This window comes from Lipotes vexillifer, unplaced genomic scaffold (genome assembly GCF_000442215.2).
Source record: "Lipotes vexillifer unplaced genomic scaffold, Lipotes_vexillifer_v1.1 scaffold238, whole genome shotgun sequence".
Classification (NCBI taxonomy): domain Eukaryota; kingdom Metazoa; phylum Chordata; class Mammalia; order Artiodactyla; family Lipotidae; genus Lipotes; species Lipotes vexillifer.
Window position 1 is genome coordinate 2589531 of NW_006785665.1, and position 15327 is coordinate 2604857.

The following is a 15327-nucleotide window of genomic DNA, read 5'->3' on the forward strand; positions in this document are numbered from 1 at the left end:
TGCCTGCAGGGAGCCAGGCAGGAATCATGAAAGAGTGAGGGGGCCCAGGTATATTTGTCAGGGAGGCAAAATGCAGGCTTCAGGCAAGCATCCCATTGCTTTAGTCATCCCAGCAGAGGGAGAGCATCTTTACCGTTTCAGCAAGAGCCCAAGGAGAACTCGCACGGTCCTTCCTTGGGCCACGTGCCCATTCCCAAACCAATCCTTGTGGCCTGGGGCTGCTGTGCTGGCACTAGCCAGGCTCAGGACAGTGGCTCACTACTGGACCTGGGAGGTGGACTGGGGATGAGGGGGGGTCCCACAGGAAAACTGGGCTTCTGTTCCCAGAAGGAGAAATGGAAGCTAGGCAAGCAAACAAGCAGATGTCAACTAAGGGAGCTTTTTGGTAGCTTTTTGAGAAGTTTGCAGAATGGAGGGAAGGATTCTTTTGGATGGAGAAATCTGGGCCCAGTTATAGGTAAAGAGGAGAAAACTACTGGAAAGAGTCTGGAGATACAGAGGGGAAACTGAGGAAGCAGGCCCCAGGAAGGATGTGTCGAGATGGGCTTCAGGCTGGAGGGTAGGAGTCCATCTTGGTGAAAGGAGGAACAGCTGTTTCTGAGTGGAGGCAGGTAGGGAGATGATGGTGGGAGGAGGGCTGAGAGGTACTGGAAGGAAGTCACCAGAGAACCCGTTCCCAGGCCTCACCCAGGCTAAGAGCTTGGGCTTTGGAGACAGACTGCAGAGATTCAAATCCCAACTCTATCGCCTATTAGGATGTGACGCTGGGCAAATCCTATCCGGAGCCTCAGTTTTCTCATTTATGCAATGAAGATGATAATAACAGGGCCCACCCAAAGGATCACAGAGAGGATTAAATGAGATAATGTATGTAAAGTACTTAGAAAAGCTGGCTAGTGTCTGGCATATGGAAAGACCTCAGGATTAGCTCTTATGATGGTAATTATTATGATTTTTATTGCAGAGGGCTCACAGTAACAGTAATGAATTCCAGTACAACTGGCTCTGGCTCCCACCTGCCGACATAGGACCTCCAGCCTCCTGCCAAGTCCCCGTCGAATATTGCTGATGGTCCCCACGGGGTGTTTCTAGTGGGTTCATCATTGTGTCTGTGCGCGCTGGGCGCTGCCGCTGTTCTGCTGGGTGCAGTGTTTCTCTGCTGGTGGAAGTGGGGCGCAGGCACCTCCCTCTCCTCCCCTGTGTGGCCTCGGTCGGGGGAGGGGAGGAAGGTCCCTGAGAAAGGCCGCTGGTGTGTCCATGTGGTTTGGTGGGTCAGCTCTTCAGTTTCCATTTGGAGCTGCTTCTCTCTATGAGGCCTGACAGGCTTCCCCCCGGGGCTGGGCTGAGGACGGGTGTGCGTATTCGCTACCTTGCTGTACTGTACTGGGACCTCTGGTCCTCTCTGAGGATGACAGCTTTGCCAGGGACGGAGCCTTTGGGGAGCTTCCACAGCCCCTCCGGCAAGGGCACTCCTGTGAGGTGTTCTCTCCTGGCTGCCTGGTGATTGCCAAGCCCAGTGCACACACAGGGCTCCGGTGAGTGACCTGCCTCAGCCCCTCCTGCCACAGCAGCCCAGCTGAGTCCCCAGCAGAAGGCTTGGGCAAAGAGACCGGCCTTGCCCCAGGCGAGCACAGACAAGGATAATGGTGAGGGGCCAAGGACACAGCGGCCAATTCAGAGCCGGGCCCCTGGCAAGGCAGGTTGGGAGTGGGCCCTCTCTCCATCTCTGGGCTGTGCTCAGTCACCAAAGGCCCAAATCAGCCCTGAGGCCCCAAGGCCCTTATCAAAGCCAGTTATCCGCCTTCTGCCCCCACCCTTCTACCAGGCCTAGGACAGACCCAAGACATCCCCCACTGCTTAGTCCCCATCTCTTCCCAGACTCCTGTTTCAGCAGAACTCTCTCCTCTTTCTTCTTCCAAAAAAGAAAAAGAAAAGAAAAAAATCCCCATATGTCATTTGAAGCACCTAGATCCTCTGTAGGAGTGGATAAGGGCAGGGTACCAGCCAGCCCCGCCAGAAGAGTTTAATTGATTTTAGGACCAGTAGCTCTAATCTGCAGGGACAGAAAGCAGCTCAGTGGTTGCCTGGGATAGGGGGTGGGGATGGGGATGGGGGTACTGGCTGGAAGGGGGCGTGAAGGAACTCGCTTGGGAGATGGCAATGTTCTTTATCTTGACAGGAGTGGTGATTACAGGGATGAATACCTTTGTCGAGAAAATCATCATCAACCTATACACTTAAGATGTGTGAATATTATTGTGTGCAAATTATACTTCTCTAAAGGCGATACGAAAAAAAAAGATAGCTAACAAACAACAGCAAAGGTTAACTGGAGACTCCAGTTTGTGAACCAGTGACAGGGACAGTGGATGAAACAGTTGGGGTGGCTTCCTGAGGGTCCCCTGTGGGTAAAGGCGCTGGGCCAGGGGCTGGGGCACTGAGAGGGGCCTGTCTCAGCCAGCATCCTCTGGGTGCCCCAGTCCCTGCTATGAGGTCCTTTCCTTTGCCCACAGCCAGGCTCGCTCTAGGAACTGTCCGATTCATGGCAGGAAACTATGTCCTTGAGAAGTTTCCTCATAGGTCCACCCGGAGCCTGATAAATGGTTTTGTCCTGGGCTGCTTGTGTGGCTGGTGCTCTGAGGAACTAGGACTGCTCCTTCTCTCCCACTGGCTACCGGGAATGCCTATAAAATAAACATGACTGAAAAAGCCGGTGACCACAGTAGACACAGAGGAAATGAAAAAAAAAACCAAAATCAAAATAAACAAAACCCCCAAACCCACCCTAAGCCTCACACAGAAAAACCAAGATCCCTGAGCTGGGTGGGACGTAGAACAGGCCTGTTCGGGGTGATATTTATACAAGGGGCTTGGTTCCTCCCTCGGGCAAGTACAGCAAGTTGTAAAATTTGAAGGCACATTTTTAAATTGTTTAAAATCCTCCAAATGTGTTTCCTGTCTGGCACTGCGTATGGGGACTTGGTAATATGTGTGCATGTGTGGCCTGGAGTATGTGTTAATGAGGGAGTCTAGAAGCAGTGATGGCCAAGGAGCCGACGAGAATCCAGGGGCAAGAAAGGAGTCTGTTGTTGGCCAGGGTGTGTGTTTCTCGTGTTGGAATGCGTGTAAAGGGCCGTGGGACCTGGGAAGGTGGTTTAGTCTGGGAAATTAGCATCTTTTTAAAAACCACCATACTTAGACATCATTAGTTAAAGGCCTATAGGGGTAACCATGCAGGTATGTGATTTTTACTTCTAAAGCAAGTAGGTGGGATAATATTTGACAACATATAATAATTAGAATGTCACAATACACATTTTGATCAATTAGATGATGATGATTAGTACTCCCGCACATCACGGCCTTCTACCTTTGCTTAAGCTGTTCCCTCTGCCTGGATGCCTTCACCAGCTGTCAAAACCCTAGTCATCCTTCCCAGCTGGCTCAGTACCACCTCCCCACAGTGCGAATTAATCACTCCCTCTTCTGGGCCCCCATGACATTTTGTCTTTTACAATGTTTACTTTGTTCCTTCCTTTCTGGAATTTAGCTGAATAAGTGTCCGTTCCCCGTCACACATCCTTTGAGGACCAGAACCGACTTGGCTCTCAACGTCTTCCCTGCAGCTCTGTGCCCAGAGCGGGCTCTCAGTCAATATTTGCTGAATTAAACCGTGTTTTTGTTTTTGTTTTTTTAAAGAGGGTTACTTTGCAGAAAATAAAGACTCTGAATTGGCACAGACCTAATTTGGTAAAAGCCATCACACTTTAAGATATTTTTATTTCCTACTCTTTGAAGTTTGCCTCATTTAGAGTGTTGAGTGCGCTGATTTGGAATTGGTGGAATTCAAAATCTAATTTGAAGAAAATGTGGTATTATGTTATTGTAGTTCTGATACATAATGTTTATCTTGTTAGGAAATCCTTTGTTTGGGGACAGCTTTTGTGGGAGGGCAAGATGGCCTGTGGTAAGTTTGTCTTTATTATGAAATTTCCTGGCATCTGATTGATGAAGGATGGTGACACTCTGGCAACTGGGCACCATTCCCTGTAGTGGTTTCTGGGATGGATAATGGGGAGCTCAAAACTGGGTATGGAAAAAACACTTGATTAGTGTGAATAATGGAAAGGCACCCCAAATGTAGCCTGATTAAATAGAAATGTTAAAGGGAGTGGCAATCTATAAGTCTAGCTGTTGTATTCAGCTCTCAGAAAAAAATTACAAAAAGCAAAAGATGAAGGCTTCTTGGTGTTCAGTAGTGAGGCTGTCTTGGAACAGAACTGGAACAGATGCCTGGGGTGGGCTCTCTCATGAAGGTGGGTATTCACGCTTTTTTTCCTTTCCTTCCTGGCTGCCCCCGGGAAGATGTGGTGCCTGGGAAGAGACAGGTGCTTAGGAGCCAGGCAGATGGGGGTGGGGTGTGGGGTGGGGATTTAAGTGGTCTTGAGTCTCAGTTCCCTCATCTGCAGAATGTAAGGAATAGTAAATACCTTACAAGGGTTTGGGATACTCTTGTAAATTGCCCAACACAGCGCCTGACAGATGTAAGCGCACATGTGTGGTAGTTCCTCCACTTAGCTTGTGGGGGTCCCCCATCCTCTTCTCCCAGCTTGTCTATGCTACCCTTTCTTCCAGATTAGGCTTACCAGATTTAGCAGATAAAAACGGGGCATGCCCAATTTAATTGGAATTTCATATAAGCAATGAAGAATATTTCAGTATAAGTATGTCCTATGGAATATTTGGGACATACGTATACTAAAAAAGTATTCGTTGCTTATCTGGAATTCCAATTCAACTGGGGGTTCTGTAGTTTATCTGACAACGGTGTGTCAAGGTGTATTTTCCTTTGTGAAGCCTCCTGGGTCAATTTAGTAAGCTCCACCCTCTGAACTCTTGTAACCCTTCATGACTTTGACACTTCCTTGACATCCAGGAAACAGCATCACTTTTACTTATCATTAATAATAATGACTGGGCTTCCCTGGTGGCACAGTGGTTGAGAGTCCGCCTGCCGATGCAGGGGACATGGGTTCGTGCCCCGGTCCGGGAAGATCCCACGTGCTGCGGAGCAACTGGGCCCGTGCGCCACAACTACTGTGCCTGCGCGTCTGGAGCTTGTGCTCCACAACAAGAGAGGCCGGGACAGTGAGAGGCCCGCGCACCGCGATGAAGTGGCCCCTGCTCACTGCAACTAGAGAAAGCCCTCGCACAGAAATGAAGACCCAACACAGCCAAAACTAAATAAATAAATAAAAATTAAAAAAAAAAACATTATGGCAAAGACATGGGTTTTCAGACAAGAACAAGAAAGTTTCTAAACTTCTAGAAATTTCTAAAGTGCTGTTTGCTTTAGTGTGTAACTCTAGCATTGTTCCTTGCAGTACTGTGAAACTCATTCCTGAGCAAAGTCCTCTCTGACACCGCCTGTGACAGAGCATGTGTGGGATACACAGTGTATACGTGGCATGTGGTAGAGAGCTGGGGCTGGCCAGGACCGAGGACATCCGTACTCCTCTGGGAGTTTTTTTGGTTTAAGCTTGAGAAGCAACTGTAGGAAGCTATGGTCCTTTTTGGAAAAGGTGTTAAGCATAACTAAGCAGCCATTTCCGATACCCAATCTCCATGGGTTTTCTTCTCCCAGATGCAGAGGATCTGGGAGTGTGGGTGAGCGGTAGATAGGTTTATGATCACCAAATGGAAATGCAGCTCCTTCTGTGGTTTGGACCTCAATTACCATTTTAATGTTACTTCCTTGCTTGTGCTTCAAAGTTAGACAAATGCATCATGGTCAAGCACATTTCCTTCCCAGGATAGAAGCAAGTGACTGATGAGCATGAATGGTTATAGCTGTGAATATACCTGAGCTAGGGGGCGGATCTTCACCCCGATAGGCTGGCTGCCTCTTTTTTCTCATTACCCCTTTTTCTATTTTTATTCCCATTCTAGTTTATATGAATTCTGGGGAGTTGGTTTTATAAGGGGGTGGGGAGAGCGAAGGAACTAGCCTCTCCTAATGATAACCAAGGAGTAGGTATCATCTCCATCCCAGAGTGGGGATGGAGGGGTTTAAAAGCCTTTCCAGGCTTGCAAACCTGAAAATCATGGAGCTGGGACCTGAACTCAGGTCTGTCTGACTTTGAATCCTCAGCTTTTTCCATGCTGATGCACAAATTCTGCCCTTTGAAAGACTTGGGGAAACAGGAGGGGTTGATCACACATGTCTATTTCTTAAAACCACACTAGAATGACTGTGAATCATTATATAATAATAATATAGCTCCTCCAAAGATGAGAGGTTTAACACATTTTGGAAGGTGGGCAGCAGGTCGGGGAGTGGGAACTGAGTTTTTGAGAAAGGAAGATCTAAGGTGGGTGCGCCAAAGGGTTTTGGAAGAGTAGGGCATCTCTCAAGGCAGGATCTGGCTCAGGGCTGGAAATGGAGATGGGGTTAGGAAAGGGGGGTCTGGGGCAGTTAGGCCCCCAGGTCTTTCCCAGATCCCCAGAAGTGAAGCAATTACACCCCTGTAAACCCTACCCCATAGGAAACCTCCCCACTGCCCTGAGTGAATGAACTCCCTAAGAGATCTCATCAGGCTCCCGGCTCACACGTGCGCTGTGGCTTGTGAGATCTTAGTTCCCAGACCAGGGACTGAACCCCTGGGACCCCGGCAGTGAAAGCGCAGAGTCCTAACCACTGGACCGTCAGGGAATCGTGACTCACACATTTATATCAAACCCATCCCTCACCCTAAACTTTACACTCACAGATCTACTGCTTATGTGACATCTCCACCGGGGAGTCTAACTGGCATCCCACACTCTTGGGATGGCCAGAATGCACTCTTGATTTCCACCCCCAAACCCATTCCTCCCCCTAGTGACTCCCACCTCAGCAAATGGCACCACCTAATTGCCAAGAAAAACCAAAACAAAACAGAGCAAAATGGGAGTCATGCTTGACTGTCCTATCTCTCAACCGTCATCCAGTCCTCAACACATCCTGTCAGGTCTGCCTTCCGGTACATCCTGAAGCTGACCCCAGCTTACCACCTCCACCTCGACCACTTGGGCCGAGCCACCATCACCTCCCCTCACCTAGATCTAGGCAACAGCCTTCCCTCCTGTCGCCCAGCTTCCACTCTCACCCCTATAATCCTATTATTTACAAGATAGCCAAGAGATCCTTGTAAGTGTAAATTTTTCCTGGGCTCCCCTGGCCAAACCCTCCAGTGGCTCCCAGTCACACAATGGAATTCAGGTGCTCACTGTGATCTACCAAGCCCTTCATTATCTGGCCCCAGGCTCCCTCCCCCACCTTATCTCAAACCATTTTTCTCCTTACTTACCACTGTCCAGCCACACCGGCCTTCTTGATGCTCTTTGACCTCCCCAGCTTGCTTTAGCCTCAGAGAATTTGCACTTTGAATGTCAGGCTGGAAAACCTTTCCCCAAGATATACACTTAGTCAGTCACATGTCGCCTGCACTGAGAGGTCTTTTCTGATGACTCCAGCTTGCAAGAGCTTGCACGAGGAAGGTCACACCCATGCACTCTTGTTCCTCGTCATCTTCTTTTTTTTGACATAATATAAAAGATGTTTATTTCTTACTCATATAAAGTCCAAAACAGACATCTGATTGGCAGGTGGCTCTCCTCCAAGTGAAGATTTGGAACTTCCTTTATCTTGCGATTCTCTTATCTTCAAACTATGGCATCCCAGGTCACCATGCTTATTATCACTGGTAAAGAGAAGGCTCCACTGGATGAATACAAGGTGAACATGGCACGATTGTTATTCCCACTCCATCTGAGGCCTCGCCGGCTTCATCAGTGGTCCTGAGGTCTCAGCTTCAGTCTCTGGAGCAAGCTGGAAGTCCCAACCGTCCCATCCTCGTTGCCAAACTGTCCCCTCTTCACCTTCTTATTTTGCTTTACTTTTCCTCATAGCACTTGTCATTACCTGACGTTTATATTCATACATATATATATATTTAAAATAGATTTTATGTATTTATTAAATATGTATATATTATTTTCTGTTTATTCTGTGTTTCTTCCCAGTAGATTTTAAGCTTCATGGGGCAAGGACTCTGTTCCTTACTGTAGAGAATAATGCCGGGAAGATAGCAGGATTTGAAAAAATAATCTAGCCTCAGGAACACCAGGCAAAAATAGGTAAAAGGAGTATATGGATAAAAATAGTCTGTGTGCTGAATGATGAAATTCCTGCCCCCTTCCCTGCCTACTTCCTGAAAGCTACGGCTGCACTCCCAGAAACAAGATTAGAGGACTCTTTTCTAGATAAAGTGTCAGAGAATGGTCCCAAAGAAAAGGTTAACCTTTAGAAAAAACGAGAAAGCCTCTAGATATCCTTTTTTTCCTTCCCTTCTTCCAACCTTCACTCCTTCCAATTTTCCCTCTGTTTCTTCCTCCCTTCCTTCCTTCCACAAATATTTGTTGAGCATCTACTATGTGCCAGACAATATTCTAGGTGCTTGGGCTCTATGTGTAAACAAAACTGAGGTAGATCTTTGCCTTGAAGAGCTAGTATTCTATCGGAGTACAGTCACAAACCCAGCTTGTACATACAGCTACCCAACAGCTTTTTCTGTGCCTCATGCTGAAGTATGAATGGATAGCCGAGGGTCAGCAGGCATTTGAGGAAGGCTCCAATGGGAAAAAGACAGAGATAAAGCTCACAGAGAAAAAGAAATCACAAAGAAAATGGGAATAATGCAGGGAATAGAAGAAATCTTTAAAAAAAAATGGTAACTGGGCTTCCCTGGTGGCGCAGTGGTTGAGAGTCCGCCTGCCGATGCAGGGGACACGGGTTCGTGCCCCGGTCCGGGAAGATCCCACATGCCGCAGAGCGGCTGGGCTCGTGAGCCATGGCCGCTGAGCCTGTGCGTCCGGAGCCTGTGCTCCGCAACGGTAGAGGCCACAACAGTGATAGGCCGCGTACCACAAAAACAAACAAACAAAAATGGTAACTGATATTTTTAAAGAGGTAAGAGGATTCATGAAATAAAAAGATTATGTTAAAAAGCAATTAGACATTTAATTAATCAGAAATTAGGCATACGTTAGTAAAAACAATAAACCAAAGGAATGAAAAGTTTAGCTGAGGAAATCTCTAAGAAAGCAGAAGAAAACAAAGTGTTGGGGAATAGGGGAGGAAATATAAAAATTAGAGAAACAACCCAGGAGACTGAACATCCAACTAATAAGAGAAAGGAGATGGGAGGAAATTATCAAAGAAATAATACTAGAGGGCTTCCCTGGTGGCGCAGCGGTTGAGAATCCACCTGCCAATGCAGGGGACATGGGTTCGAGCCCTGGTCTGGGAAGATCCCACATGTCACAGAGCAACTAAGCCCATGTGCCACAACTACTGAGCCTGTGCTCTAGAGCCCGTGAGCCACAACTACTGAGCTTGAGTGCCACGACTACTGAGTCTGCACTCTGGAACCCGCGAGCCACAACTACTGAAGACTGTGCACCTAGAGTCTGTGCTCCGCAACAAGAGAAGCCGCCCGGGCATGGCAAGGAAGAGTAGTCCCCTCTCACTGCAACTAGAGAAAGCCCCGTGTGCAGCAATGAAGACCCAGTGCAGCCAAAAATAAAATAAGATAAATAAATTAAAAAAAAAAAAAGAAATGATACTAGAAACTTTCTAAGAACCAAAATTTTAGAATGAGAGTGATAAAGATTTGCATTCACACAAAGGATCAGGAATCGGTTTAGTCTTAGACTTCTCAGCAGCAACACTAGAAACTAGGAGGCCTTGATGTCCTGAGGGAAAACATTTTCCAACCTATGATTCTACCCCAACCAAACTAGCAATGAAGGATGGGGTTAGGATAAAGAGCACTACAACTCACTCAAACACACAAAAGAAAGCAAATGTTTCTCAGGAAGTTCTTGGAAATATGTCCACAAAGGAGAGGTAAACACAGAGAGGATGGGACATGGGATCCAGGAAACAGGGCTGTAACACAGGATAAAGGGGAAGGGAATTCCCAGACAGTTGATGAAGAGGAGCTCCAAGGTGACAGCTGTGCGAAACAACTAAAGACCAACCAACCCAGATTAGAGCAAAGGAGTGAATGACTCCTGGAAGACTGTCTCCAAGAAAAAGGGCACTGCCAAGCTATTGATGAGTTTGACCACATTGAGAGGAAGGATCGATCAGAGAGTTTGGGGATAAATTAGTAATCAGGAAAAGAAAACAAAAATAAATAAAATAGTCCAGGAAATATTTTAATTTTAAATTCAATTTTGAATTGGGAATACATTCACATGGTTGAAAAATCAAAATGATATAAAAAGCAAAATAACTGACTCCACGTACCCTGTCTCCTCCCAAATAGGCAACCATATTATGTTAGTTTCTTATGGACACTTTCAATGATTTTTCTTTTTTTTAAGTTGTGGTAAAAAAGACATAACAAAATTTACCACCATAATCTTTTTTTTTTTTTTGGCCACACTGCACCGCATGTGGGATCCTAGTTCCCCAACCAGGGATCGAACCCGTACCCCCTGCACTGAAGCGCAGAGTCTTAACCACTGGACCGCCAGGGAAGTCCCCCATCATAATCGTTTTTAAGTGTACAGTTCAGTAGTGTTAATTATATTCACACTGTTATGTCCCAGTGTTTTTTCCATAAGGTATGAGTAAATATGAATATACTATCTTATTTTTAAAAATATTCTATATACATCGTTCTACACTTTGCTGTTTTCATTTTCCATTATATCCTGGAGATCTTTCCACGGAGAGTTTCCTCATTCTTTTATCAAGTGGCTTAGTGCTCCACTGTGTGGATGTACAGTAGTTTATTAGACCAGTTCTCTAAAGAGAGACACTTTTTTTCCCAATACTTTACTGTTGTAAATGAATGCCACAGTGAATAACTGTATACATACTTTGTTTCAAATGTCTGCAGATATAGCTGCAGGACAAATTTCCTGAAGTGAGACTGCTGGGTGAAAGTGTAAATGCATTTGCAATTTTGCTCGATATCTCCAAATCCCGCTCCATGTGAGTTACACTGTTTTGCCTTCCCACTGGCAATATATGAAAATGCCTGTTCCCTGAAGCCTCATCAACAGGCCGTGTTATAAAGTTTTGGATTTTTGCCAAGCTGATAAATGAGAAATGCCACCTCAATATAGTTTTGTGGGGTTTTTTTGCGGTACGCGGGCCTCTCACTGTCGCGGCCTCTCCCGTCGCGGAGCACAGGCTCCGGACGCGCAGGCTCAGTGGCCATGGCTCACGGGCCCAGCCGCTCCGCAGCATGTGGGATCTTCCCGGACCGGGGCACGAACCCGCGTCCCCTGCATCGGCAGGCGGACTCCCAACCACTGCACCACCAGGGAAGCCCTCTTTAAACATTTAAGAGCCATTTGCCTTTCTTTTCTGTGAAATATTCATGTTCTTTGGCCATGTCTCTATTGGGGTGTTGGTCTTTCCAGATAATTATTAACTACAAATAAAATAAAAGTTTTTGAAGAAAATTCTAGAATGGATCATAGTATATTACAAGGCTCAATTCTGAATAATTATTACAGTTTCATAACTATCTAAATGCTAAATATTGAATTTACCAAAAATTTGGATTTGACTATATTGGGAAGGTAGAAGCGAAGTGTGTGTGTTTGTGCATTGAGGGGTAGAACATAGAGAACTAAATACCTTCCATAAGAGGAAGTCATAGATAAAGTCTAAAATAAAAAAAATAAGAAAGAAAGAAACAACAACAGCAGTACCAGCTAAATCAGATTGTTTAGAAATATGAAAGTAAATATCAAAAGAAGCAACTAGAAAGTTTGAGTGTGGTTGCCTCTGGGAATGAGGATTGGGAGTTGGAGAAGGGCGTGGCAGGGGCTATTGTTTTTCATCGAAGTTATTTAGTCCTATTTGACTTTCTAAACTATGTAATGCATTCCTGTGATAAAACAAAATTAATTATATACAATTAAAAGGGGGTGGTATATACATTACAATATAAAGCCTCCCCCTTTTCAACAGAGGGATATAATGGAATGTGATACACAGGAGTGTTTATGCTAGTTATTGCAGCCAGAAGGGGTTAAAAGACTGAAGAAGACCCAACAGGTCTTTTTTTTTTAATTAATTAATTAACTAATTATTTTTGGCTGCATTGGGTCTTCATTGCTGCGCACGGGCTTTCTCTAGTTGCGTCAAGTGGGGGCTACTCTTTGTTGCGGTGCATGGGTTTCTCATTGCGGTATCTTCCCTTGTTGCGGAGTATGGGCTCTAGACACACAGGCTTCAGTAGTTGTGGCACGCAGGCTCAGTAGCTTCGCGGCACGTGGGATCTTCCCGGACCAGGGCTCGAACCCGTGTCCCCTGCATTGGCAGGCAGATTCTTAACCACTGCACCACCATGGAAGTCCCAAGGGCTTTTTAAAAAGCAAACAAAGTCATGTTTGCAGGAAAGTCTCTTCCAATCGTAGGCCAACTTCTGATTCCGTCCATAATGGAGTAATAGGGACCATCCTCTACCCCCCTGCATTAAACAACTAAACAAATGGACAGACTCTATGAAACAATAATATTCAGACATTGGACAACAGGCAGAACAGAACAGTGATCCCTGAGAGGGAGGAAAAAAACAAAGTGAGCTCTAAGATTTCCCAAGATTACTGCCTGAAGAGAATTTCCAGGCAGTGGTGTAGAGAGGGTCACCCAGGCTGAGCCTGGTGGTCTCCTGGAGTTGAGGAGAGGGAGATGGGGGTCTGGGGAGGCCGAGGTGGGCAGTTCACAGGTCAGGGCACTGAAGAGGAGAGAGCTGCATGGAGAGAGAATTCTGGAGATCTGCAGAGCGTCCCCTCCAGGTGTCCAGTTGTGTGCTGAGCAGCGTACACATGTAGGGGAAGAACCATAGGAAAGGAGGCATTCCTCAGAGCTTAGACAACTCCAGGAATACTTTGTGTTCCTGTTACCAAACCAAACTTGGGTCTGCTTGCCCGGTCGAAGTAAAGCCAATCTATTGACACCAAGTTGTGGTGAAGGAGGGTGGACGTTTTATTGCAGGGTGCCAAGCAAGGAGTCCAGGCAGCAAGTTCTTAAAAGACCTGAACTCCTGGGTGGCCTTCAGAGAAAGGTTTTCAAAGACAGGGTGAGGGAGGAGGGGTTGTAGGGTATGTGATCAGCTGGTGGACATTCTTCTGATTGGTTGGTGGTGAGGTAATCCAGAGTCAACATCATCAACCATCTGGTTCCAACCAGTCTGGGGCAGCATACAATTAACTTCTTCCACCTGTGGGCGTTTCATTATCTACAAAACAGCTCAAAGGGTATGGCTCAGAGTATTGTCTGTAGCCCTTGAGGAGGAACTAAAGGTCCTTGATTTTATTTAATGGTTAAACTATTATTATTTTGTCTTACTTGGCTGTTTTCCTTTGTTTCTACATTTCCTCACTTCTCTGATTAAATTTATTCTTTGGAACTCGGAGAAAGCCTAGGAGTCTGAAGTTTTTCTACAAACAAGAGGCAGGTGGAGGACATGGTGGGGGTCTGTCCTGGGAAGGCCCCAGAGGGTCCTGCTCAGTTATAGTCTCACCAGCCAAAGTAGAAAGACGTCCTAACAGTTATCACTCTGTGCCGGTTATTAATTTATTGCCTCTCAGCTCTAAATTGATTCCTCAGCAGCTTCCTTGATGGCGCTGTGGTTAAGAATCCGCCTGCCTGTTGGGCTTCCCGGGTGGCGCAGTGGTTGGGAGTCCGCCTGCCGATGCAGGGGACGTGGGTTCGCGCCCCGGTCCGGGAAGATCCCACATGCCGGGGAGCGGCTGGGCCCGTGAGCCATGGCCGCTGAGCCTGCGCGTGCAGAGCCTGGGCTCCGCAGCGGGAGAGGCCACAAGAGGGAGAGGCCCATGTACAGCAAAAAAAAAAAAAAACCCCCCCCCCTGCCGATGCAGCGGACATGGGTTCGAGCCCTGGTCCGGGAAGACCCCACATGCTGCAGAGCAACTAAGCCTGTGCGCCACAACTATTGAGCCTGTGCTCTAGAGCCCGCGAGCCACAACTACTGAGCCCACGTGCCACAACTACTGAAGCCTGCACGCCTAGAGACCATGCTCCACAACAAGAGAAACCACCTCAGTGAGAAGCCCGTGCACCACCACAAAGAGTAGCCCCTGCTCACTGCAACTAGAGAAAGCCCGCATGCAGCAATGAAGACCCAACACAGCCAAAAATAAATAAAATTTAAAAAAATTGATTCCTCATTGCCTGCTCTGTGAAAATGGAGATGAGCTCTTTAAATATTTTTTGTTATTTTAAAATTATTTTTTCTTCCTGTTTTATTGAGATATAATTGACATACAGCATTGTATAAGTTTAAGGTGTACAGCATAATGATCTGACTTACATACATTATGAAATGATTGCCACAGTAAGTTTAGTGAACATCGATCATCTCATATAGATACAAACTAAAAGAAAAAGAAAAAATATTTTTCCTTGTGATGAGAACTCTTAGGATTTACTCTCTTAACAACTTTCACATATAACACACAGCAGTGTTAGTTAGATTAATCATGTTGTACATTACATCCTTAGGACTTATTTATCTTATAACTGGAAGTTTGTAACTTTTGACTGCCTTCATCCAATTCCCCCTCCCCTCAGCCCCACCTCTGGTAACCACAAATCTGATCTCTTTTTCTACGAGTTTGTTTGTTTGTTTGTTTTTGAGGTATATTGACCTACAACACTAAGTTCCTGGTACATAATACAGTGATTTTATATTTCTATACAGTACAAAATGATCACCACTAAATATTATGGGCATGATTTTAGGCTTTGTTAAAGGAGGATGCTGCAGAGACATCGCAGGAGGAAGTTTTCCTTCCAGATTCTGGTGTGCTCTCTCCACAGGTTTCTGTAGCATACACACAGCTTCTCAGATGCAGCTGGGGGAGGGCTCGTCCTTCTCAGCCCTAGAAGTAGTGGCTGAATATTTGCTATTCCCATATGTCTTTAGAGTTCTGTTTATCTCTTACTGACCAATCTCTTGTTATGGTTAATAATTCTTTTTTTAAAAAAAATATTTATTGGGCTTCCCTGGTGGCGCAGTGGTTGGGAGTCCACCTGCTGATGCGGGGGACGCGGGTTCGTGCCTCGGTCCGGGAGGGTCTCACGTGCCGCGGAGCGGCTGGGCCCGTGAGCCGTGGCCGCTGGGCCTGCACGTCCAGAGCCTGTGCTCCGCGGCAGGAGAGGCCGCAGCAGTGAGAGGCCCACGTACCGCAAAGCAAACCAAACCAAAACAAAACAAAATAAAAATTTATTTG